The sequence below is a fragment of the Bufo gargarizans genome, chromosome 3 (genome assembly GCF_014858855.1).
Source record: "Bufo gargarizans isolate SCDJY-AF-19 chromosome 3, ASM1485885v1, whole genome shotgun sequence".
NCBI classification, from domain to species: Eukaryota; Metazoa; Chordata; class Amphibia; order Anura; family Bufonidae; genus Bufo; species Bufo gargarizans.
The window spans coordinates 500,093,667-500,120,470 of record NC_058082.1 but is presented as its reverse complement, the minus strand read 5'-3'; positions in this window follow the sequence as shown (position 1 = coordinate 500,120,470).

The following is a 26,804-nucleotide window of genomic DNA, read 5'->3' as shown; positions in this document are numbered from 1 at the left end:
AGGGATCCCAGTGCGTGGGCAAGAGATAATTAATGGCGTTTGTTAAGAGGATATTGTAGTGATTAGTGTTTTCATGTTATTAAAATACTTAATTGTAAATTGAGCTTTGACAACAAGGACTGAGAATGTGTCAGGCAGTGATAGGCAGAGGACATCAGAGATAAGACAGAAGAAGTACTGAGCACAGTGATTCCAGTTCACATGGGAATTCGTTTAGAGCCGGGTTTTAATAAATGCTGCCCAGCTAATATATTTTACATATACTGAGAAAAGCAGCACACACATACATTAATTACCACTTACTTTAAAGTTCAATCTTGTGTGTCCTGCATGAATTCCATATGAGATAGGGACCATCCTTAAGCCTGGCTGTAAAAATATTAATCACATGCTGAATGTTAACAAGTTTCAATTGCAAAACAGAAAGCAAGCTAAAAAAAATACAGAAACTGTAAATAATTAGATTTACAGGTTTTTGGGTATCGGAATAATACATTGAGATAAAAGAGAAGTATAATCATGAACATGGAAAAAAAGTTTAATTTAATCTGTAAATTGTAGATAATTTGTTACAATTAATGTATTAATAAAAATCAATAAAATAAAAATTCTAATAAACAATCAGATAAAAATTAAGATGTACTTCCAACCACAAATTAATGCCCTAACCAAAGCCTGCCACCATAGATAAATAGCCAGACAGACGGATCGATTTTTTTGGATGATAGATAGATAGATAGTTTTGGAATGGAAACATTTTTGTCACAAAGTAACTAGCAATAGCAAAATGTATAAAATGTATCTGGCGAGAATGCTGAAGCACACAGGAGAGCATCATAGTGGCTTAGGTTCAAATCCAACCAACTCCAACATCTGCATGGAGTTTGTATGTTCTCCTTATGTTTGTGTGGCTTACCTCCAGATACTCAGGTTTCCTCCCACACTCCAAAGACATCCTGATATGAAACTTAGATTGTGAGCCCCACTGGGGACAGTGTACTGACAATGTCTGTAAGGCCTCATGAATATGACTGTATTTTTGCTTTGTATCCGATCACATTAATCTCAATGGGGCAGCAAAAAAATGTAGACAGCACATTGTGTGCTCTTCGCATCCGTATGTTAATTCTACTGTCCCACAAAAACCTAAAACATGTACTATTTTGTGGATTTTGCAGTATTTTTACAATAGTTCGGAATGGAAAATAGCAGGACACACATGGCTGGTATCGGTGTTTTTTCCGGATCCAGCCGCGTGCATGAGGCCTAAAGCACTGCAGAATATGTAAGCGCTATATATAAGTGAGTAAAATAAATAAAGCCAGTTCAGGTCAGACACAACAAATCCATTAGCACAAATAGTACAAGATTTTAAAAGCCTCCTTTCTACCTGTAAACAGCAATAGCCAGAGTTAAACTCCATGGTCTGTCATACTAAAATTTATGGGTGTGATAAATCATTGTATTAATTATCTTGTCAAAATGTTGGTTTATTTATATGTTACAAGCTAATTGAAAACACAGCAATTTATTTAAAAGCAGACATGCTATTCTGTTTTTCTCAATTTTCCATATACAGTAGTCCTGTCAAGGTAAGCGTTTACTCTCATTTTAATTTCTTACATAGTGATATTTCAAATATTTAATTCTATACAGAAAATGTGCATTGGGAATTTACACCTGATGGAGTGAAGACATAAAGGACATTTACAAGAGATATGGCAGAGATTTTATGTCAGCGGAAAACTGCCTACTGTAAACAATTAGACTCCAGAAAATTATTTCAGCATGGATGTCCACTGAGCAGAGGGAAGCCTAAAGCAACAACCTACCTTGTGGTACTGAAAGATGCAGAGCTTGTTTCCACCAATTTATCTTCACAATATTTTGTATACAGATGGTTTAATCATTAAAGCTGCTTTCCTATGGTTTTATTACGGCAGTTGGTGTGGAACCACTGTGTCATCCAACAGATTTGATCTTCAACTAATCCTAAGGGCATTATCCTTGCAGTCTCCTGATTTTCACTCTTTAACCCCTGACCAAGAATCAAGACTTCACTGCAAGGGAACCACCAGGCTACTGCCTTCTGGAGTAGTGTGACTATGTACGATTGACAGGGGTCAGAGACACTGGTGCAGAGCAGTGAGAGGTCAGGCAAAATTGTAGTCAAGGACAGGCCGAGGTCAGGGCTGGTGGATGCAATACAGTAAAGGGCACAAGGTCAGTGCAGTCAGTGAAGGATTAATACAAAGTTAATACACAGGTCATGCGGCGGCGGCAGGTGAAAATCCACTTAATGGTCAGAAGTCGGTACACAGGCAGACAAACAAATACAGAAAACCTTCACAGGGAACTAGCAAGCTAGACAACTTATTGGTCAGGCACCCTCCCATAGGGAAAGGTCCTTAAAGTGCCCAAAAATGACCAGCCAGTAGCTGTTGTGAATTAGTGTATGTGCATGCTGGACCTTTAGGAGCTTGGAGGATTACTTGCGCAACCTATAGGCAGATGAGGGAAGCTTTGCTGACGGGAAGAAGGCTGCAGTCTGCAAGGAAGCAGGCAAGGAAGACTCCAATGGCCAGGCCTGCTGCAGGGAAGCAGAGGAAGGTAGGCGGTCCGGGCTGCCTGAAAACGGTGAGTGGAGCAAGGCCCATGCCTGCCTGAGAGAGCAGAACAGTGCCGTGCACGGGGCACAGATACACTGGGTTTATTTTATAACTTTGCCATAATTTTGAGGAGGGGGAGGAGCAGCATTCCCACTTATAGCACACTTCTGACCCTATTTTTCATGGAACCATGGACTCAAGGATAGGCTTTGACCTAGCTAATTTGAAGGATCTTGGGAATTTAACACAGACCAGACTCATTGTTTTGTGTTTTGCTCACTAGTTGCTGGATAATCATTAGAATGTGGCTGTTTGCTTGTCTAAAACTGGTCATTGTAAGTTTGAGGTAACTTTGTGCCACCTGGGCCTTAAAGAGGGTGTGCAAGTGTTGACAACCCTCCCCCTCTTGGCCAGACCTGTGAAGGGAAGCTTACTTACCTGCTTCCCGGTGCTTGCTCCCTGCTTCTTCTCTTCCAGGCCTGGGCTGCCTCATTGTGCTCCCTTGTTGTAAACAGCTGGTTTGACATTGCCTACAGCCAATCGCTGGCTGCAATGGTGACCTGCTCCTCTTACATCATGACAAATGGTTACATGATACAAGGGGAGCAGCAGCCAGTGATTGGCTGTAGTCGGCGTCAGACCAGATATTTACAGCAAGGGGGTGAAGTGGAGGATCGCAGGCTGAGAGGAGAAAGAGTGAGAAGCCAGCTCCGTGAAGAAGGCAAGTAAGCTTCCTTTCACAGGTCTGGTCAAGAGGGAAGGCTTGAGAGACCCCCTAAATTGCACAACCCCTTTAATTTCTCCATTAAGAAAAGCACAACACCTGTTTTTATTTGGGAGGATCACCAGAAAGGATCTATGCTAATATTGTTCCTGACCTCCACTGCTGCATAGTTCAGGCTTTCTGAAGTTGGCTACTAGTGTCCCTAAAATAAAAATCCTCTAGCATTACAACCAAAGTAAACAACAGATATAATGATGTATTTTCCAGAAATGTACTATATAGTGATTGTCCAATCTTGACCTAGGATAGGCCATCAATATATAATCGGCAGGCTCTGACCCCCGCTGATCAGCTGTTTCAGAGTAGTGTAATGAGAGGAGATGGCTACTACAGTGCTGCTCCCATTTAATTGAATTTGTTATGGCAGTGGATGTGGAACAGCTGTTCCAACCAACAGATTTAACTTAGGGCTGAACCTAAGGGCATAATCCTAACAAGGATCTGGACTTTGCTAAAAAGAATGCACCAGGCTGCTACCTCCTGTAGTATTCTCCATGTGGTTGGCAGGGCAGTCAGCAAATGGTCAATATGAGAATTAAGCATAGATCAGGTCAGGCAGTGGAGAATCCATCAGAAATCAGACAGGGTTCAGTATACGAGCAAGCAAACGGTATAGCACACCTTCACAGGGACTAGAAAGCTAGATAAACCTAATGCTCAGACTTCCTCTCACAGAGAAAGGTGGTTTACGTACCCCAGGGTTGACAGGCTTTGGCTGGAGAAGATTAGGGTGCATGTGCACTGGCCCTTGAAGAGATGAGTGTGTGACTGGTAAGACTGGTAAGGTAAGTGTGTGACTGGGCAGACTGGTAAGGCCTAGCCAGCAATCGCAGACCACAGCCTGCAGCAGGAAGCGGAACATAGGATTCTGGCGGCCAGGCCCGCTGCTGGAGGAGGAGGGCCAGTGGGTCAGGACCACTGGAACAGAAGTAGCAGCAGAAGCAGGGTAGGTGGAGTGGTGCTCATGCCGGCCAAGGAAAGCAGTACGGCAGGCTGTCAGCATAACAAAATTGGGGCAGCTCTGCAGTAACCAGCTTTGTCTACTACAGAATGGTTTGAGCTGTGTACTCTATAGCTGATCGAAGGGGATGTGGGGTGTTGGTCCCCCTCAATCAGAAAGCAATGGCTTATCTCGGATAGTCCATCAATAGTAAAGGAGAGAAAAACCTCTAACGCCTTCCCAACCAGCGCAGTACTAGTATAGCGCTGGCCAGGTCTTTAAAGATGGCTCCCGTTCCTGAGCAGAGAGGGTGCCATAGCCGCAGGGTGCCTGCTGTATCATGGGCGCCATCTGTCTCATACAGCAGACACTCGCGGCTCATATCCACGACTGGCAATAATGCCAGTCAAAGAGAGAAAACTCTCTTTAACTCCTTCCTAACCAGCTCCGTACTAGCACCCGCTTCATAAAGCAGACACTCGCAGCTCATGCAGCTAATGCATTGGAGTCTATGAGAATAGCAATCTAATGATTGCTTGTTATAGTTCCTTATGGGAACTATAAAAAGTGTAAAAAAAAATAAAGTTTGGTTGCTTTATTTCCCACAACATTTTTTAATAAATAACGATCAAAAAGTCGTACACACCCCAGAATCATATCTGAAAAGTATTGTTCGCCCCGAAAAAATTAGTGCTCACACAGCTCCGTATGCATAACTACAAAAATGTTATAGGGCTTAGAATATGGCAACAAAAAAATAAATAATTTTTTCCAAGGTTTTTATTTTATCAGTATTAAAACGCAAGAAAAACTATACATATAAGGTATCGCCGGATTCATAATGACCTGTAGAATGCAGTTTTTTTGCACATTAAACGCTGTCAACTAAAAAGCCCCTATAAAAATGTGAATAGAAAAATTAAAAAGTTATGGCTCTGGGTATGCAGGAGCACAAAACGAAAATGCAACAAATAACTCTGGGTTAAATTGGTTAAGGTGAATTTATTTTTTAATCCACAAGCCATCTTAATTTTAATGTTCAATGTAGTCCGTTTTAGTCATAAAGATGTGTCAGAAGTAAAGATGAGCGAACTGGTTCTACGGGTTCGGGATTTGGTCTAAACTTCTCAAAATGTTTGGATTCAGACAAACCCAAATTTTTTGTGTTGAGAGAGACACAGAGAGAGCCTAGTACATAGATGTGTGTTTCTCAAAAATGTATATGTATTGTTTAAGGGGTACTCTTTCTCATTATGAAGAACCCATGGTACACCAAGTACATGTGCACAGTAATGTCGGTCAGGCGATGCCTCTCTGGGTTTGTGGGAAAGATATTGAAATTAGCTTTCCTAATCTCATGCCGGCAGATGTTAGACATGGAAATTTGCATATATTTTACCGAGAAATCCAGAGGAACGTTGTTTAATCTACAATAGTCGTCACATATATTAACTGGTCTCCATAATAGATATACTACCCACCTAGAGGTTCCCCCTAAGGCCTTGCAACTAGAATGCTAATTTGAACATCTTTCCCCAAAAGCCAAAGGTATGCACATTAGCTTGCCTGAAAAGAAAAGTGGGGATATCCTATCTAATGCCATAAGAATTTAGATATGAAATTTGCAATATGCTCTATCTAGAAACCAACAGTAGTGTCACCTGGCATACAATACTCATGCATAGTTTTTGGTCTCGCTTATGATAAAGAGAACCCCACAAGGCAAGTCAACCAAGTAAGACAAATTTATCTTGAGGCATTCTGGTTTTCTTGTTCTTCTAGAAAGATAACTAGCCTGCATGTTTCATTTGAGAGATGTATGTTGGACGTTTTGTGGGATATTGTAATTCTCTTGTCTAACTTTCAGTTGAATGTTTCTCTGGTTCATTTGACATTGGTCCAAAATAATGAAATACAATTGCTAAAGGTGTCTGCTTTTGCTATACAGATGATGTATTCTCAGGTGAATAGGAAGAAGCTGTAATTATATCTACTTGCTGCTGCAAAGCAAGCAGGTACAGATTGGTAGAGATGTCATCCTGCTTTTTAAACATGCTTATGTAGCAAAGCTAGAAAATAGCTAAGCCAGTCTCACATCTGCAACTAGTCCTTTCAGGACAAAAGCCCTTAATCAGAGAAAAGCAGATGAGAACAACATTTGTAATTGCAAGGCCTTAGGGGGAACCTCTGGGTGGGTACTATTTCTATTATGGAGATCAATTGACATACGTGACAACCATTGTAGGCTAGTCAATAATCCTCTGGAATTCTGGGTAACATATATGCAAATCACCTGGTCTACAGTACTGTGCAAAAATATTTGCTCTTTCTGGGTACCCCTTCGATAATGCATATATATTGTTCAGAAAAAACACATTTGTGTATTAGGCTCTCTCTCTCTTTCCTTCAATCATAGTCCATACTTGCTATACACATTATATAATGCATGTCTTCAGAGCTCACACTATATTCATTTTATCTGAAATAATCAACTTAGCTCCCTGGTGTCCTCCATATGCAAATCGGATGCATGAATGTATTCGCAGATTGGCTGCAGATTCTCACTGACTACAAGGAAAGTCGATCTATATTTTTCTAAAAGGGTAAAGTTTGTCTTTGTCAGAAAACAGGGACAACCTTGTTGTTACAGCAACCGGAGGTCGGAAACAATGGGAGCGAGAGAAATGTGCTCCAACAGCACTGAAACAGATAATTATAACAATTATTGTGATGAAATGAAATTTTAAGTAAAATATAGGATCACTGGAAGTTGTTATGGTAACCGCTGTTCCAAGGGAAACTGTAGTTGTGAAAATATTCCTACTTAATTTTTCCCCTTCTTTGTTTCATGCATAGGAACTGAAATAGCTCAATGCTAAAATTAGACCTTGTTAATTTTAATTAACTGGATATATATCTTATCCTATAATCCTTTACTACATAGATATATTTTCTCATTAGTAAGAAATTACAGACAAACAGGCTCTGTCTACTAAAAACCATTCACCGTTGCAAAAACCAGCCAATATATTTCTAATGCAATTTATCAATGGAGGGGAATTGCAATGAGTAACGTGAAGGTATAATCTATTAAATGCTAGAAATGGTTATTAAAAAATTGAGTTGGCAAGAGGCCGAAGATCGCCTCTCGCGTGGCGTACAGAGCTCCTCGGGTCTTATCATCATAACCTGTAATCATTAATAACACTATAGGTATTGGCTAAATTAACTCTTCCCTATCCTGCAATGATAGCTTTGCAAGGTGACCTTTAAACGAGATATGGAAACCATAAATGTCAAGCCGTTTTATTCTTTCTTGATTTTTTTTTTCTTTTTTACTTTAATTGATATTTTCTGTAGCCTACGTATCTAGCAGACATTACAGGAACCTTGTTAATAAAAGTCACTACTTTGCATGTAAATTACCATTGCTTTGCTTTAAAATTCTCAAAAAAAAAAAAAAAAAAAAGATAGAGGCGTACTGTCATTGATGGCCTATTTAGGTAGTATTATAGATGACTATAATACACACCCAGATAGAAATGTCAGATTGCTGCAACCTGTATGTCTCCATGCCCAACTGTATCTTATCTTGCATCCAGGCTAGAAGCAACCCAACAGGGAACTAGAGCTTCCTTTCCATTGTACAATTTTCCCCCCAAAAAACGTATCCTTTTGCTCTAATATTGTAATCACTTACCTTTATCATCGTTACATTCACACATCTAAAGTTTCACTGGATTTTAACAACTTTTCATTGGAGTTTTATGTTGTTTTGCTAATAAGTGTAATTTAAAAATTCATAGTTGCCTTAAATCGTCCCTCAGATTTATGCATTTAGTTTTTTGCTCCCTGCCTTCGCCGATAATTTTTTTTTTTCCGTTCACATAGCTGTATGTGGGCTTGTTTTGTGCAGAACAAGTTGTACTTTTTAATGACACCATTTAATACAGCATACAATGTAGTGGGAAGCGTTAAAAATAATTTCAAATGGGGTGTAATTTGAAAAGAAAAATGCACTTCCACCACAGTTTTACGGGTTTTGTTTTTACGGCATTCATTACAGTTTATAAACCACGCGCTCACAGGCTAGCGTCCTGTGATCCAGCGCCACATATCCCAGCCACAAGAAACAGGTAAATACTCCTTAGGAGACAGACCATTTTCATATGCTACTTACTATGTCTGCCGATCTTCCAGTCTAATCTTTCCCCAGATGCTATCTATCTTTCCATCCTTAAGTCCCCATTTTAAAACAATGTGATTTTACACTTCCTTTTTACATTTCCTTTTTACACTCCCCTTTACTCAGGGCATCTCTTTACTACTACCAGACTAACGTGCTTTATTTCTGGATGAAAATGCCTTTAGGTATCTATTTCTATGTTTTTCACACTATTTTTTGAACATGTATATTTGGTTACTAATGGGATCCATATTTTCATTACAGCATAGATAACTAGACTGCTGAAGAAGTCCTGACACATCCTGTCCACACGGTTAATAAAAATGGCTACTGTACTGTGCGATGTAGCTAGATCATGATTCATATATGATGATGTCACACTTGTCACACTAATAAATTATATAAATTGCAAATGAAGAACCTGTGTGCTGCAATCTTCTCTTCTATGCTATAAAGCTAACTTGAGCACCAAAATGACTCACAAAAGTGAGTACCCGTGCAGAGCCAGCACGTGTGGTAAGACACCAAAAAAGAGAAAATAGGGCTCGCACTAAATAATATTATGAATATATAAATTTTATTAGTGTCTCCATATGAGACAAATCACAATTAAAACACATAGGAAACAATGGATGGTGAAAAATGAGCACACAGAATGACATGGAGCATGACCAAATTACTAAAAATGACAAATAGATACAAAAATGAGTATATAGATATAGCACTAAGTGTGCATGTAAATCAAATAGAATGTTAGTAATACATGTAACCAGGCAAAGCTATACAGGCTACGTAATGATATCATACATAGTGAAACCAAAGTCTGCATGTAAAGTGACCAGTGCAAATAGTCAGAATAGATATATAACCAACGCTGAGTAAATCATTATAACGCCATAAACCAACTACCTGTATAGTGCTCCAGCAACCCCGACGCACGTTTCACGCAAGGCTTCTTCAGGCTTCCCCCTGAAGAAGCCTTGCGTGAAACGTGCGTCGGGGTTGCTGGAGCACTATACAGGTAGTTGGTTTATGGCGTTATAATGATTTACTCAGCGTTGGTTATATATCTATTCTGACTATTTGCACTGGTCACTTTACATGCAGACTTTGGTTTCACTATGTATGATATCATTACCTAGCCTGTATAGCTTTGCCTGATTACATGTATTACTAACATTCTATTTGATTTACATGCACACTTAGTGCTATATCTATATACTCATTTTTGTATCTATTTGTCATTTTTAGTAATTTGGTCGTGCTCCATGTCATTCTGTGTGCTCATTTTTCACCATCCATTGTTTCCTATGTGTTTTAATTGTGATTTGTCTCATATGGAGACACTAATAAAATTTATATATTCATAATATTATTTAGTGCGATACGACAATACCACATATGTATAGTTTTTTTTGCGTTTTAATACTGGAAAAAAAAATACTTACAATTTTTTTTTCATCGCCATATTCTGACCCCCCATAATTTTTCTATAGTTAGTTCTACGAAGATTTGTGAGATCTAATTTTTTGCGGCACGATCTGTAGTTTTCAATAATACCATATTAGGGTGTGTATCACTTTTTGATCACTTTTTATTACACTTTTTGGGAAGTAAAGGTATGAAAAAACAGTGAATCTGCCATTTTAATTTTTTTTCTGTTACGCTATTCACCTTATAGGATTTTTTTTAGTTTAATAGTATGGGTATTTTCGCATGCGGCGATGAACATGGTGTTGGTTTTTTTTATTTTTAAGTATATTTATTTTTACTTTGGGGAAAGGGGGGTGATTTGGATTTGAAAAAAAAAATCATTTATTTTTTTCTCCCTTTTTTTTTTTTTTTTGCTTTTTATTGGGTCCCCAAGTGGACCACAACATGCAATCATCAGATTGCAATTTGTATAGGGTAATGGTATTTTCTCCCTTATTCGATACAGAAATAGGTATATTACAGTTCAGTGCTGCCATCTGCTGGCCTGAATTGTAATATACAAGTAATGAGCCTGGACTCATGCTCATTACTTTGAATGAACGGCTTCCCTGATCTCTGCCATCGTTCCAGCCAGTGAAGAGTGTGCTTCAAATTTTCTAGCTTCTCAGATGCCGTTATCATATTTGACCACAGCATCTGAGAGGTTAAAAGTCTGCGATCGGCATTACTGCCAGTGGCGAGTGCAATCTTTAAAGACCCAACATCTGCTGTACGTGTATGGTGGATGTCGTGAAGGGGTAAAAAAAAATCACTTTAACTAGGGAATGAACAAAACATTTAAATGGTGACCTTTTTTGTCATTTTTTTCAGCTGCATAGTGTCAAATTCCTAGGCTAAGCTTCTGGCATTCAAGGTGGCTGCACTTCTTTTCATAATACCTGATGCACACTGTGCATTTGGTAGTCCAGGACACTTCCCCCTTGTTCAGCCCTGCTCTTGAATTGATATTATTATACAAACACAAGCAGGCAGCCAGCTGTATTTCTGTCCAGTAGGATGGGAACACAATCAGTGGCCGCACATGTTGCATGCAAATAACAAGTTCAACCACCAAGTTCAATGTCCATGGCAAAGCCACAAGGCACATACTATAATTACATTTAAGGCTACTTTCAAACCTGCGTTCGGGTACGGATCCGTCTGGTATCTGCACAGACGGATCCGCACCTATAATGCAAACACTTGTTTAAATTTTTTTTCATGATAATGCAAACGGATCCGTTTTGACTTACACTAAAAGTCAATGGGAGGCGGATCCGTTTTCAATTGCACCATATTGTGTCAGTGAAAATAGATCCGCCCCATTGACTTACACTGTAAGTCAGGACGGATCCGTTTGGCTCAGTTTCATCAGACGGACACCAAAACGCTGCAAGCAGCGTTTTGGTGTCTGCCTCCAGAGCGGAATGGAGGCTGAACGGAAGCAAACTGATGCATTTTTAACGGATCCTTATCCATTCAGAATGCATTGGGGCTAAACTGATCCGTTTTGGGCCGCTTGTGAGAGCCCTGAAATGGATCTCACAAGCCGACCCAGAAACGCCAGTGTGAAAGTAGCCTAAGAAACCATATATCTAAAATTATATTGCATTAACTGATGTGATGTTGAACCCAAAGCTAGGGTCCAAAGAAAATATCACCAGAGGTCATAACTGATATTAAATAACCCCTGACATCAACAGCTCAATAACATCTAGTCTGATATCCATCATGTAATATGATGTGAAAGGTCCAAGTAAATGCCTAAAACAGATGCATATAATAAGGGTAAGGGCATGAGGACAATGTGTAAACTAGCTGACATTTTTCACAGTGTTGTATTCACTATATAGTTATAGCTTATCAGCACGTCAAGAAATTCATTGTTATGCCAAATATTATGATTAGCGTTGATCGAGCAGTGAAGTGCTTGGGTGCTCGAGTAGAACACCTCGGGATGCTCGGGTGCTCTACCGAGCACCTGAGCACAATGGAATTCAATGGGAGAACCCGAGCATTAAACCAGGCACCAGGAAGATGTCTGGTTCACATGAAAAGTTCAGAAATTGATGGAAACACCACTGAAATGGTTCGGGAACAGCATGGGGAGGATGTCTGGATGCATCTTGGACTCCCAGGTTGCTGCTGGGAACGATGTTGTCCGAGTAGTACACCAATTTTACAGACTGACAATAATACGAACAAAACCGAAGATAAAATCGATTTTAGAGAAAAAATTGTTAGGAAACATTCTTTCCTGTAAATTTACTTGTATATAAAGTGCAAGTGCTGCCAAAAATTACAAGCAAGAGGCACTCCGATACACCCTTTATTAGACATAAGAAGGGCATCATACACACCCTTGAAAAATTATGATTGATGGCCTGCTGGTGACCCTCAAAAACATTAGGAGCAAGGGCCTGCTGGTGACCATCTAAAACATTAGGGGCGAAAGCCTGCTGCCGAGCTGACCATCTAAAACATTATGGCTGAGGACCTGCTGCTGAGCTAACCATCTAAAATATTAGGGGTGAGGGTCTGCTGCTGAGCTGACCATCTAAAACATTAGCGGCTAGTGCCTGCTGCTGATTAGTGATGAGCGGCAGGGGTCATATTCGAATTCGCGATAGTTCGAAAATTAGCGATTTTTTTTTTCTTTTTTTTTTACTCTTAAAATCGACAAGTTAATGATTGTGTAATATGCAAATTTTCGGATTCGATTTTTTTATAGCGAATTTTTCAACTTACAACTATTAGACAAAGAGGATTATAGCACTATATTAGATAACAGTTTTTTTGAATATTCGTAATATTCTAAAACAAGAATATATAGCAATATAGCGAATATTCGAAAAAAACTAATATAGAGCAATTTAGCTAATATAGTGCTATAATCTTTTTTTTTATAGTTGTAATTTTTTTCCAATCTGAACTTCAGATGAGAAAAAAATTACAACTATTAGAGAAAGAAGATTATAGCACTATATTAGCTAAATTGCTCTATATCCGTTTTTTTTTTTTTTCGAATATTCACTATATTGCTATAACTTCGTTTTTTCGAATATTCGTAATATCCTAATACAAGAATATATAGCAATATAGCGAATATTCGAAAAAACAAATATAGAGCAAAATTCGCAAACACTACTACTCCTAAAGTCAAGTATATTGCAGCCTTCTTATTGGCCCACAAGCTAGAAGCAGAAAGGGATCATGTGTACTGATTTCGAAGTACCTATATTCGCGATAAAAATTCGAAATTCGAATATTCGTGATCAACACTACTGCTGATCTGACCATCTAAAACATTATGGGCGAGAGCCTGCTGCTGAGCTGACTCTTTAAAACATTAGGGGCGAGTGCCTGCTGCAGAGCTGACCATCAAAAAAATTATGGTTGAGGGCCTGCTGATGATCTCACCATCTAAAACATTATGGGCGAGGGCCTGCTGCTGAGCTGACTCTCTAAAACATTAGGGGCTAGTGCCTGCTGCTGAGCTGACCATCAAAAAAATTATGGTTGAGGGCCTGCTAGTGAGCTGACCATCAAACAAAATTATGGTTGAGGGCCTGCTGCTGAGCTGACCATCGAAAACATTTATGGTTGAGGGCTTGCTGCTGAGCTGACCATCGAAAAAATTATGGTTGAGCGCCTGCTGCTGAACTGACCATTGAAAAAATTATGGTTGAGGGCCTGCTGCTCAGCTGACCCTCTGAAACATTAAGAGCGTGGGCAGCCTAATAAGCATGTTGATATGATGGAGGAGAAGGACGAGGACGAGAACGAGAAAAGGAAGATTGAACCATATACCTTTTTTTGTGGTCGAAGAGGTGCATGGGAATACAGTGTATTCAATACACCATAAAAGCCATATTTACAGTGCCTTTATGTTCAGCTACTTTCCTCTGGTTGAGGATTTTCAGTTGATAGCAGCACTAAATACCCGCTCTGACAAAATGCTGGCGGCAGGGCAGGCCAGCACCTCCAAGGCATAGAGTGCTAGTTCACGCCACGTGCCCAGCTTGGACACCCAATAGTTGTACGGCACAGAGGGATCATTAAGGACACTGACACACTCTGCTATGTACTCCTTCGCCATCTTTCCCTCCTTGTGACACTAGGTCGCGCATCAGGGTGAGGTTGCTGGCGGGTTGTCATAAAACTGTCCCAGGCCTTGGAGAGTGTTGCCTTGCCTCTGTTGGAACTGCTGTGTGTTCCCCTTGTCTCCCCTCCTCGGTTTCCCGAGGAATTACGTACTCTGCTGCCAGTGTTGTCAGCTGGAAATTTTTGGAGCAATTTTTCCAAAAGGACCTTCTGGTATTGCACCATTTTGCTAGTCCTCTTCACCACAGGAATGAGAGATGAGAAGTTCTCTTTGTACCTGGGGTCGAGAAGGGTGAACAACCAGTAATCGGTGTTGGCCAAAATGCATATAACGCGAGGGTCACGGGAAAGACAGCATAACATAAAGTCAGCCATGTGTGCCAGAGTCCCAACAGACAAAACTTCGCTGTCCTCATCAGGAGGATGACTCTCAATCTCCTCATCCTCTTCCTCCTCCTTGGCCCTTCTACGCTGAACAGATGGAATAAATCTGCTATGGGTAATACCCTCTGTAGTGAAGGCAACCGTCTCCTGCTCCTCCTCTTCATCATCATCCAATTCACTCTGAGAAGACAAACGGAGGGTGGTCTGGGTGTTACCCTGTGTACTGTCTTCCCCCATTTTCACCTCTTTCACATGCAAAGTGTCCTCCTTTGTGAGCAGCGAGCATTTCAGTAGGCACAAAAGTGATATGGTCACACCGATAATACCGGCATCGCCGCTCACCATCTGTGTTTATTCCTCAAAGTTGTGCAAAACCTCACAGAGGTCAGACATCCATGCCCACTCGTCACTTGTCAAGAGTGGAAGCAGACTGGAAAGGTGATGACCATGTTGCAGCTGGTATTCCACTACTGCCCTCTGCTGCTCACAAAGCCTGGCCAACATTTGTAACGTGGAGTTCCAGCGCGTACTCACGTCGCACAACAGTCGGTGAGCTGGCAATTGCAAGTGCTGCTGCAGCGTCGCCAAACCGACGGCAGCTGGAGATGACTTTCGGAAATGTGCACACACGTGGCGCACCTTCAACCGCTTAACCACTAAGTTTAACACGTGGGCAAGGCATGGTATGTGTGAGCTTGCCATGCTCTAAAGCCACCACCAAGTTATGGCAATTATCAGACACAACAATGCCTGGTTGAAGGTTTAGTGGCGAGAGCCACAGCTCAGTCTGGTCCCTTATACCCTGCCACAGCTCTGCGGCTGTGTGCTGTTTGTCACCTAAACATACTAGTTTAAGCCCGGCCTGTTGCCGCTTCCCCACTGCAGTGCTACACTGCTTCCAGCTACTGACTGATGGCTGACTGGTGCTGCAAGATGAAAATTCAGAGGAGGAGGTGGAGGAGGAGAAGGGGGTTGCAGCCACTAATGTAGGTGGTGGCAGAAATCCTGATGGAAGTAGGGCCCGCAATCTATGGCGTCAGTAGCATCTGTGCCATCCCAGGGTACGACTCGCTCCTGGCCTTCACAACGTTCACCCAGTGTGCCGTCAGGGAAATGTAGTGTCCCTGTCCACAACCACTTGTCTATGTGTCCGTCGTTAAGTGGACCTTCTTAATAACTGCGTTGGTCACGGCACACCGGAAAAAATTGTGGCGGCTGGGGACTGAGTATCGAGGGACCGCTGCCGCCATCAGGCTGCGGAAAGCCTCAGTGTCCACAAGCCTAAATGGCAACATTTCCAGGGCCAGCAATTTGGACAGGTGCACATTTAGTGGCCTGTGGGTGGGTGGCTGGGTATTTGCGCTTTTATTCAAAGGCCTGGGCTATGGACATCTGTACGCTGCGCTGGGACACAGAAGTGGAAATGCTAGCCGATGGTGCTTGCAAAGGTCCAGGTGCAGAGCAGGAGGCATCCGGGCCTGCGTCTTGGACGGGGGATTGGCCAGCACATAACACAGTGGAAGAGGAGGCAGTGGTATGACCCGCAGACGCTGGTTGTGGACCCAGGCATTCGGCCCACCTATTATGGTGATTTGATGCCATGTGGCGGATCATGCGGGTGATGGTGAGGTGAACCTGAAGGTTCAAAAAGAGGTGTATAAGGTTGATAGCGTGGATTTCTTGGGCATAAATCTTGTTTGATTTGGGTGAATTATAGTGGAGATGACTGAAGCCAAGAGCATGGACAGAGCCTTTGCCAATATCTTATTATCGGTTGGCAGAAGTGAAATGGGCTGGTATAGGTCAGGAAGAGCAGGGTTCTTACCAGGTTTTGGGGAACTACAATTATTGCAATGCACACAGAGGTCGGAAGTCTGCCTCTTTTGTAGGCCTCATTAAGAACCTCTAATAATTAAGGTAAAAGGACTGACCCATATAATTTATAAATCTCTGGCAGCAGCCCGTCCTTACCCTGTGCCTTCTCAGTGGACATGGTACGTCCTACTGCTTAAAGTTCTTCCAAACTAAGGGGCGAATCTAGTAATAACCGATGCTCCTCAGACAGAACAGCCAGGGAGACCTCTTCTAGATAAGTGTCTATTGCCTAAATTATGATAAAAAGTATAACATACAAAGATAAAGTAAGTAATAGTCACAGAAAGACATTAAACAAATGGGCCAGCTCCACATCGATCAGTTACCAGCATGGCATTCAGCTGATGCCCATATGATTTCAAAAAGAGGTGTTGAAAGCAAGACATCCTACCCTGATCATATCTTCAATAGAGCTGATTTCTATGTTTCAAAGCTAAGTGTTTTCTAGTCTCCTGGGCTCTCTTAGCCCCACCTAAAGGTCAGTACGCCTGCACAAGAATGCGACCAGGTATGGGACATCTCTAGTCTCTAACCATTTACATTACAGGGAAATTAAAGGGGAAGAACCAATTAAAACCTTGCTTTACACCTCCACTGGATTGCTAAATAGCAGTGACGACTTACTTTTACTTTTTTTTGTTTTATTAGTGCTTTGTCAAAGGATATATGATACATTAGAGATGAGTGCATGGCTCTGCATGAATCAAATTTGTTATGAATTCCACACAAGATTTACCCCACCCAAACTGCTCAAAATGAAGGCTATCAAAAGACAGAGAAGAGGACATCTGTTACCAAAAAATATACTTTTGGTGAATTTAGATAGATGTCACCTACATATAAGCAAATTTACCCAAAATTTTTTGGGCTCTATGGCCTCAAATCAGCCCCAACTGTCCTCTGTAAGATACTCTGAGGACTCCTTGCACTGTATCCAGCCAATTTTGAGATCTTTATCACCAAGACAATATGAGTAATGTCAAAGAACAGCAACATACATGACTATGGTTAAACAGATGGTAGCTCGTGGGAACAGCCTGTTTAACAAAAACACTCTGGATTGTAAAAAAAAAAAAAAGTCAGTCCATAATGTTTTTTTTTTTCCATTACAATTTAGTTAAAAACAGTCCTGGCACCATCAGACTGGTTTCATTAGAATCATTGCTTGTCCTATATAGTATGCATGCACAGTATATAACACTGAAGTACAGTTATATTATTCCACTGTGTCCCAATCACATCTTATGATGTATTTGGGTAGCATAGTACAAGAGTGTGGCCCACAAGTTTAGGCAAACCCCCAAGATGTGTGTCTTGTGCTGCCAATATAGTTGAATAAAATTTCATTTCCATTTGTAATTACTTATTTACTGCTTAGTGCTTCATCAGCATGAAGGTGATAGCTCTGAGTAATGCAGAATCCATTGTGGATGTGGCAATGCCAACTATATGTATTGTCCTGTTGGGTGACCAAATGGACTCATCCAAGCTTATCTTTATTTTACAGATGAGGTCCAGTAATAAGTTGATGTGAAGTACTTGAGGGATGCAAACACAACTTTAAGGAAACTGCCCTAGCAACCCCTACCCTGCAGTACATTCATGCATATGAGTATCTGGCCTGTATTAGATGTCAGTTTCTTTTGCCTATCCCCATCATTTGGAAACTATCATTAAAGAGGTTGCCCCACGAAAAATATTCTACAGTTTTTAATCCAGCAGCTGGCTCTCCGTACTTTTGTAATTACATATAATAAAAAAATGTTGCATAGCCACTTAGTTATTCAATAAAATGTATCTATATAGCACCAACTGCTCTTTGTTCTTTTTCTCATTTCTTTGTCCGGCTCACTGAGATGGCCGCACATGCTCAGTTTCATCCTTCAACTGCCTCCTGAGCTGTGATAGGGAGAGCATGGACACGCCCCCTGAGCTGCAACAGAAAAGACACTCCCCTTGATCTGTCAGCTTGATATAAATCTAGCAGAGCAATAAATGGGGAGATCTCTGGATCCATGTGTGGTCCAGGGCTGGTTCTAGCTTTGTTAGAAAGAGGTTGTACTATTGTATATGATGTCTGCAGTTCTTCAGTATATCTTAGTTTTTGTTTGTCTGGACGTCTGTCTTTTTATGCGCGACCAAACGACTGGACCAATCTTCAGCAAATTTGCCACACAGGTACATCAGGTGTCCAGAAAGGTCTCAGCTCTCTAAGATGCATGGTTTCAGAGATATTCCCCAAAAATGACCTGCATTAGCCAATACAAGCCTGCAAGTCTTTATCTTCATATGCCAACTGCCATACACACAGTCACCTGTCCCTTTTTAGCCAATAGAAGCTCGCAGGTCCTACTCTAGGTTTCCATAACAACTGATCACAGGTTTTAGCAGTTCGCAGGTCATATGACGTGTATCAGCCAATATAAGTTCACATTTAATTTACCAGGTACAATGTACCTATACTGGACAGCAATAAATAGACTGTACCTATACTGGACGGCAATAAATAGACTGTACCTATACTGTACTGCCATACTGGATGTCAGCATTCTTATACATTGAAACGTTTTTAAACTACTCATGCCTCCAAAAAGGGAAACTGCAGTTGGACGCAAGACTCCTGCAGCAAAACGCATGGCTGCTGCTCGAGCTAATGAAAACTCTCAGCAGACCCAAGCCGTAAGGGCAGGATACTGTGAGGTCACTGTTAAGGGAGCGGGGTGCTGCGAAGGCCACTGTTAAGGGAATGGGGTACTATGGCAGTCATAGTTAAAGGAACGGGTCTTTTGGAGGTCTGTGTTAAGGGGCAGAGAACAGTGGAGGTCACAGATAAGGGGACGGTCCCCTATGGAGGTCAGGGTTAAAGGGCAGAGTGCTGTATAGGACACTATAAAGGGGGCGGGCCCCTGAGGAGGTCAATGTCAAGGGAGTGAGGTGCTGTGAAACTCATTGTTAAAGGGGCGGGCTGCTGTGAAGGTCAAAGTTGAGAGGGTCAGCTGCTGTGGAGGTCCCATTTTATAGAGGCAGGGCACTGTGGGGGGGTTAGTGTTAAGGGGTGGGGGGCTGTGGCGTTAACTGTTAAGGGGCGGAGTGCTGTAGATGTCACTGTTATGGGGATACTGTCGATATCTTTTAACGACACACACAAACATTAAATGAAATGGATTAAATATACCCTGTGCGAAGTCGGGTCCTTCTGCTAGTATACTATGAGTATCCAGATGTAGGGGGTGACTGAAATATTTTACCGTAGCTTTGCAACTAAAACAAAATGATGCCCTACATTTATTAAATCAATATGTTTCTGTTGGGAGTAGAAATTTTGCGCTTTGATATATAATAGTGTAGTTGTTTGCCAAAACTATTTTCCAGGCAAAAGAATTACAAAGGAAGATGCATTATATACATCTGTTATCTCCTTCAACGTCTCCTGAAATCTATTTTCTGAGAAGCGATGGAAGGCAGAGGGAGAAAGCGGGCACTTGAGAGCGCACGTGTCAACACTGAAATATTGAAGTAAAAGTTCTTTGTATTGTGCAGTGATATATGCGCCAATGTTTGGTGCAGAGGTCTAGATGCCACTTGCACATAATTTAAATGGAGTCTGCTCGCCAGTCTGAGCATGTGATAGGACTTCATGGTGGGTCTAGTGGCCATTCATTTTCTGTTTGGAAATTATTGTTTTATGTAATAAAAATTGTGGAAAAGACATTTGTCATTACATATAGCAAAGTGTTTTCCTATTGTCACAGTACAATGCTTCCTAATATAACAGCGGATCTGACATGCAGTATGTGTTGTACAGAATTACTAGATGAAAAACACGAAACCTTACAGATAGGATGAAATGGGTTAAACTTATGGAAAGCTTTAGAAATGTGGAAGGCACTAAGTAGCCCCTCTGTGACTATGTCCATCTGCTCTTTATACATGTGTTCACCCTACCACTTCAATTTAATCCCAAATTGTGTTTGCTACCTTAGTAACCTCCTTTAATCTTAAAGGGGTTGTCCGGGATGATTATTTTTTTTTTACAAAACAGTTTACTTACTATTAATAGCTGTTTTAAGGTCCCCCCATATGTTTTTATGTATAGTGCTCCGACAGTCCCCCACTAATTGCTGACATCTATGTTTATGTGTGCGGTAACTTCCTGCCGCACTGCCTTCTGGGTCCCAGAGCAGAGCAGCATCGCGTGGTTCCTGGCGTCTGTCTGCTCCTCCGTGCATCCGCCCCTCTAATTCTTATACCGCCTCCTGCCGTGCATATTCCTCCCCCATAGTTAGGCTACTTTCACACTAGCGTTTTGGCTTTCCGTTAGTGAGACCAGTTTCAGGACTCTCACAAGCGGTCCAAAACGGATTAGTTTTGCCGTAATGCATTCTGAATGGATAAGGATCCGCTCAGAATGCATCACTTTGCCTCCGTTCCTCCTCCATACCGCTCTAGAGGCAGACACCAAAACGCTGCTTGCAGCGTTTTGGTGTCCGACAGACGATGCGGAGGCAAACGGATCCCTCCCCATTGATTTACAAATTGTCAGGACGGATGTGTCAGGACAGATCGATTTTTACTGACGCAATATGGCACAATAGAAAACTAATCCGTCCTCCGTTGACTTTCAATGGTGTTCAAGACGGATCCGTCTTGGCTATGTTAAAGATAATACAAACGGATCCGTTCTGAACAGATGTACCCGGTTGTATTATCGGTGCGGATCCGTCTGTGCAGATCCATGACGGATCGGCACCAAACGCGAGTGTGAAAGTAGCCTTTACGCCCCGAAACTCTACCTCCTTCACTGATAATAAAGCGCCCTGCACGGTGACGTCACCGGACCAGAGGGGCGTGGCTTAGCACGGTTTGTTGCCGCCTAGCTACCGCCCACCCATGCGCTCTGAATAATTACTTTGGATGATGGTGATGTCATCGGGCTCCTTGTGAAGTGGAAGAAGAGGCTTCGCTCTGCAGAAAGGGACCCGGTACGTCGCTGACTCTGCACTTCCGGCAGAAATTTTGTGAATTGCAAAAGGGGCATCAGAAATGTCTGTTAAAGGTAGGACAGGCATGACTGTAATATTTAGGGGACTGTTGTACACATACAACAATGTCCCCAATCCCGGACAACCCCTTTAAGATTAATAGCACTGTTGTACTCCCTACCAGTCTTTTGCTTCTTTTTGGCTCCTGACACTATTTTCATCATCTCTGATATATTACTTCTACTTTATATTATTACTTTTTGTACTCTTTCACTCTTTTGCCCTTCTAGAAGTGTCACAGAGGGAGGAGAAGGAGTTGAGAACATTCATGAAGATGTAGATTAGAGGATATGAGAATGATGGTGAATATGGAGAAAGAGAGGTAAATATGGAGTATTGGTGAATATTTCTGTTCCAGAAGTCAGGAAAAGAGGCAGAATAGGTTGCTGCCTATGAGTTGACCCGTATATGGAGCAGAGAGGCAGAAGGAGGCTTCGCTTGTCAGCCAATCAATGAGATCTCTTGTCATGCACTGACCTGTCTGCACTCCTGCGGCGAGTCCGGCCACACTATGACTGCGGGCCAGCATCGCTCTGTTGCTATGGCAACCATACTCGCTGATATTGGGGCTGCTTGACCTATCAGGGAGCTGGGACACCAGACCATTCAGGCTCTGTACTAGCGTCACATGCTTCCTGAGGGCAGGCTATTTAAACTGGCCGCTGCTGGCCACAGTTGCCTGTGATTGGCTTTATAGGCCTCACTAGCTAGTTGTGTATTTGCATCTCTGGATCACTGACCTTTGCCTGTTTCTTTGACATTGCCTCTGATTACTGATTTTGCCTCTGATGTGACCTCCTGTTTTTTGACTCTGCTCGTTTGTGACTTTTGCCTTTGCCTGCTGACTTTGTCTCTGACATTTTCTCCTGGTTTCACTTTGATGTATATTTGTGTATGATTTTGAATTTGGATCCGGTCCTGGTTTTGCCTGTCTGGTTATCACCTCTTTTTGTCTGACTACTCTATACCAATTTGATTTAGACCCCCGCATTTAGCTAAGGCTACTTTCACACTAGTGTTTTGCTGGATCCGGCAGGGCTCAGCAAAAATGCTTTAGTTACTGACAATACAACCATCTGCATCCGTTATGAACAGATCCGGTTGTATTATCTTTAACATAGCCAAGATGGATCCGTCATGAACTCCACTGAAAGTCAATGGGGGACGGATCAATTTTCTATTGTGTCAGATTGTGTTAGAGTTAAACGGATTTGTCCCCATTGACTTGCATTGTGGGTCAAATGGGATCCGTCTTGCTCCGCATGCCATGATGGAAAGAAAACCGCAGCTTTCTTTTTGGAGCATTCCGTTCTGTTTAGTTACTTTTGTCCCTATTGACAATGAATAGGGACAAAACTGAAGCATTTCTCTCTGGTATTGAGACCCTATGATGGATCTCAAAACCGGAAAATAGAAACGCTAGTGTGAAAGTAGCCTAAGAAGGGATAGCTGTCCAGTTGTGGGTCGTCACTTATGACAGATCGCGCAAGCAGGGAGGGACAGTGGTGCGGGTCGAGTACAAGGCTGCACTGTTCCCTACCCTTTCATGACATCTGTGCTCTACATAAAACTTATTGTGAGACTGCCTTATACCAGTTATTGCAGTTTCAACCTGGTTCTTTTGTGTATTCTTGTTTCTGAGACTTTGGCCAATATATTCCAGTCAGGAACACAGTCCGATAGGTGCTGAGGTCCGACTCACAGCCAAACTCCCACATACCTCCATAGTAAGATCACTAATACAATGGGAGGAGGCTGCGAGCCCCACCTATAACAGGCCATGTGACACAGGCTACCAGGTGCACAGAATGTTCCACAGAATAAGCTATGGCACATTCCATGTATATCAAGAAAAAAAATCACAGAATGAAGTGGCCTAAATGGGAGGAAGTGCTCAAAACCCCAAACACTGTAGCATGCTAATACCCGGGGAAGCAATCCCTCCGCATGTGATCCGCTGCTAATGGCCATCCCCAGCAAAAATGCATACAATGGAGGATGTCGGCAGCGGACCACATGCACCACAAAAACATCCTACACAAGATGGAATAATGTGTGGATGAGAATATAAAAATCACTGCAAAAGGTGCACCACAACAATATGCTACTGACAATACTGGCCAAACACTCACACTGATGTTAAAAACGGAGACTTTGGCCAATATATTCTAGTCAGGAACATATGCATGCTTGGCCGAACACCATTTTGACTCGAGCATCGCAAAACCTGCTATACTGTAGGTGTGGCATACTTGCAAGCATATATACCAGGCATGTTCAACCTGCGGCCCTCCAGCTGTTGCAAAACTACAACTCCCACAATGCCCTGCTGTAGGCTGATAGCTGTAGGCTGTTTGGGCATGCTGGGAGTTGTAGTTTTGCAACAGCTGGAGGGACGCAGGTTAAGCATGCCTGATATATACCATTTAATATGCTCAAGGCGAGTAGTAAGGGACGGGAAAGTGGTCGTGCTGCTGATGGTGCACGCAGAGGCCGTGGCCATGGGTGCGGTGAAACTGTGCCTGCTGCCAGAGCACAAGAAACACACTCATCCATGATACCTAGCTTCATGTCCCAGTTTGCAGGGTGGCGCAGGACACCACTCTTGAAGTTACATCAGTGTGACCAGATGGTCGGTTGGATTGCAGCAGATAATGCTTCCAGTCGGTTAAGCACCACCCTGTCTTCCACAAAGTGCAGTCTCAGTAGCCAAGAGTCTGGTCAACAGAATCCTCAACCCTCCTTCCTCCCACCATTGAGAGTCTTGGCAAACAAGTGATCCCACACTCGAATCTTCCGAGGAGCACTTTTCAGCGCCATTGCTTGATTTGGGCCTCTCGCCAAGCCCGCATGAAGAGGGACAGAGATCTTGTGCACTGATTCCCAAACACTTGAACATCCACAGTCAGAAGAAGATGACGGTAGGGAACGTCAATTAGTGTTTCACAAGGTAGATGATGATGATGAGACACAGTTGCCAATAAGTCAACAGTAATTGGTGTCTTAAGAGGTTGATGATGAGGATGAGACACAGTTCTCAATAAGTTAGGTTGTTGTTAGGTCAACAAGTCAGGAGGATGACCAGAGTGAGGAAGTGGAAGAGGAGGTGGTGGACGATCAAATCACTGACCCAACCTGGAAAGGTGGCAAGCCGTGTGAGGACAGCAGTACAGAGGGATAGGAATCCGCAGCACCGCAACAGGCTGGAAGAGGCAGTGGAGTGGCAAAAGGGAGAAGGCTAGGCAAACCAAACAGGCTCGCAACAGTCCCCCAGAGCACCCCCTTGCGGCAATCCCCCTTGCCAAGGGGTAGGTGTTGTGCAGTCTGGCGCTTTTTTGAGGAAAGTGCAGACGATAAAAGAATTGTCATTTGTAACCTGTGCCGTACCAAAATGAGCAGGGGCATGAACACTAGCAACCTCACCACCAGCAGCATGATAGTGTGCAGGGTACTACCCCAGGGCCCTTCCAGGGTGTTATAATGCACGTTCCAGATTAGGAATGCCAAAGTGGTGTAATGGCCTATAATGTCTCTATAGCTTGGTGGTAGTTGTGTTACAGTGTCTCCTACCTGGGTACAGCCGGACTCATGTCTCCTGGCTCACATGCAATAAATTTGAGTGTAGTGATAGTAGGAGTAATAGAGAAATTTTGCAGAAGAAATGAAGTCCAGAACTTTAGATGAAGTTTAAACGTTTCTTTACTTAAGGTAACTTTCATCAAAGTAGTTTACAGCTTTGGTCTCTTGGTCCCAGCAGGTTTTAGCAATCATTGGCAGGAATGTGTACTTCTGCTTTAAATGTGGAGCTTGCAGGATAAAACGTCTGCTTGGTAGCTCTGTAATCGTGGCAGGGTTAGCTTCTGCACTTATCTGGTACCTCTGCTGTGTGGGGACAGACTAGCTGAGGAGGAAATAGCTTCTCCTAGGACTGGACTTATCTCACGGGTTCGCAGGGGATGCTTTCTTCCTGAAACTCTGGAGGTTGTCTGTAGTTTCTGCTTTTCTTCATCCAGCTGAGCTGAAGGTGCTCAAGCTAGGTATATGGCCAAGTCTTAGCCGAGACTAGGTCCTTGCTATCTTCCCTATGCAGGGGAGCTCCTCCTGGGTACTATCGCATAGCCTTCCCCAACACGGGTGGCTGATACACTAACTCTAACTTCCTTCTCCATACATGCTGCAGGATGTGAGACCAGCCCACTCTCTCCACAGAGGGGGAGCTAAGCTGGAATAATTCATTCCAGCTCAGATACACTAAAAACTAAACCTGTACTTGCCAATGGGTTGCTGCCACCTACTGGTAACCAGGCAAATTACATGAACAATTACATTTAACATGGATTTGTATGCACATTTGTGGAAGACATAATATAAATTACATCAGATGACAGAATATAGGCTCTTAGAAGATAGTAGCGGGGTAGAGGCGTGTAGTAACACAACTCTGGGGTGTTATAAGTCCACAATTAGTGTCTGAGGTTCATACCACTGCCTCCTCTTCCCCTGTGTTACGTACTGGCCAATCCCTGTCCAAGACGCAGGCCTGGATGCCTCCTGCCCTGCACCTGGACCTTCGCAAGCACCATCAGCTAGCACATCCACTTATGTATCCCAGCACAGCGTACAAATGTCCATACCCCAGGCCTTTAAAGAAAAGCGCAAATACCCAGTCACCCACCCACAGGCCATAGCACTAAATGCGCACATTTCCAAATTGCTGGCCCGGGAAATATTGCCATTTAGGCTTGTGGACACTGAGGCTTTCAGCAGCCTGATGGCAGCGGCTGTCCCTCGTTACTCAGTCCCCAGCCTCCACTATTTTTCCCGGTGTGCCATCCCTGCCTTACACCAGCATGTGTCCTGTAACATCACCCGTGCCCTGACCATATTGGGAAGGTCCACTTAACGACTGACACATGGACAAGTGGTTTTGGCCAGGGACGCCACATTTCCGTGACGGCACACTGGGTGAACGTTGTGGAGGCCGGGAGTGAGTTGTACCCTGGGATGGCATAGGTGCTACCGACGCCAAGGATTGCGGGTCCTACTTCTATCAGGATTTATGCCACCACCTACATTAGTGGCTGCAACCCCCCTTCTCCTCCTTCACCTCCACCCCTGAATTCCCATCTTGCAGCACCAGTCAGCCATCAGTCAGTAGCTGAAAGCAGTGTAGCACTGCAGTGGGGAAGTGGCAACAGGCCGCGCTGAAACTAATTTGCTTAGGTAACAAACAGAACACCACCGCAGAGCTGTGGCAGGGGATAAGGGACCAGACTGAGCTGTGGCTCCCGCCACTCAACCTACAACCAGACATAGTTTTGTGTGATAATGGCCGTAACTTGGTGGTGGCTTTGGAGCTCGGCAAGCTCACACACATACTATGCCTAGCCCACGTGTTTAACTTAGT